The sequence below is a fragment of the Dendrobium catenatum genome, unplaced genomic scaffold (genome assembly GCF_001605985.2).
Source record: "Dendrobium catenatum unplaced genomic scaffold, ASM160598v2 fragScaff_scaffold_1611, whole genome shotgun sequence".
Classification (NCBI taxonomy): domain Eukaryota; kingdom Viridiplantae; phylum Streptophyta; class Magnoliopsida; order Asparagales; family Orchidaceae; genus Dendrobium; species Dendrobium catenatum.
The window spans coordinates 1-1,337 of NW_021320073.1; positions in this window are offsets into that span (position 1 = coordinate 1).

The window sequence follows — 1,337 nt, forward strand, 5'->3', positions numbered from 1 at the left end:
TCATTCATGGGCTCTTTTGCCCCGGGTTTTCCCAAAAAAAAAAGTAAAAACCTTTTAAAAGAAAAGGAAAATACAATTCCATCAAAAATTCAATCAAAAGAGACAGGAAGGAAAAAACTTGGTGGAAGATATCAAAATTGGGCTCAGGGTATTGCCCCACGAACGGACACAAGCCCCTGGTTGCAGTAGAAACGCCATACCGAAGATCTTGCAAATGTCTCCCCCTGCCCTCCAAGGGGCCAGGAGGCAATACGGTCATCATAGCCCACCAAAACCACCAAACTAACCATCCAGAATTAACGATTGATACCAAAACGCCTGTTGAGAGCATCATAATATTTCCAGTTTTTAACCTTAGCAAAAATGGCCTGCCTGATGGTGTCACAAAGAAGAGTGGGGCTTTTCCAAACATTATCAAATCTTCTTGTGTTCCTTTCCCTCCAGAAAAAGTAAATAGAGCTGCAAATTGTAAAGTAGCAAAAGTTTTTTTCCCAACTACAGAATTCCTGTGATTCCTCAAAAAATTCAAAAGTCTGCAGTAAATTAGGCCTGAGAAGAAAAACTTCCAGAGGAGGCAGCAATGAGATAATCACCGAATAAGAGAAATCACAAGCGAAAAACAGATGCGAGTGATTATCACTTCCGATAGAGCAAAAGGAGCAATTCGAAATAACATTAATCCCTTTCATAAGAAGCAGATCAGCCATTTTTAGTTTCCCCAACAAAGCCATCCAGGCGTAGGAGGAAAACCGAAGAGATTTCCTCTTATGCCATATAAATTTGTGCCAGCTAACTTCTTCCAAGTGAGTAAAAAAACTAGTGTAAAATGTAGAGAATGATGGATTAACAATGCCATCCCAGGTCACCCTGGGTTGCTCAATAATGCTAATACCCACAATTTCATTCAGCAGTAAAAAAGGGGTAGAGGGAGGGATAGCCCATCAAATTATCATTTAAATAACTGTTCACAAGAGGGTTCCTGAATCTATAAGTGGGCATAATATCATGCAAAGATCTACCACCGCACCAGTGGTCCCATTCCATGGATAACTGACAGTTATAGGAAATAGCAAATGAAAATTTCCCCTTAACCAACATAGCAGTTGCATAAATTCGCTTCCAGAATTTTGAAGCCATAGGACTGATAGGCTTCCAGGGAGAGGTATATTTGGTTCTAAACCAAGCCATAGTTAAATTATCTCTAGTAAAAAATCTCCATAAAAAAGAGCAGAAGTTAGCATGGTATAAAGCCTCAAAGGAGGGAATTCCAAGCCCCCCCAACCTGGTAGGGGACGCAGTCTTCCTGTATTCAGTTGAAGGAATTATATGCGGAGAGA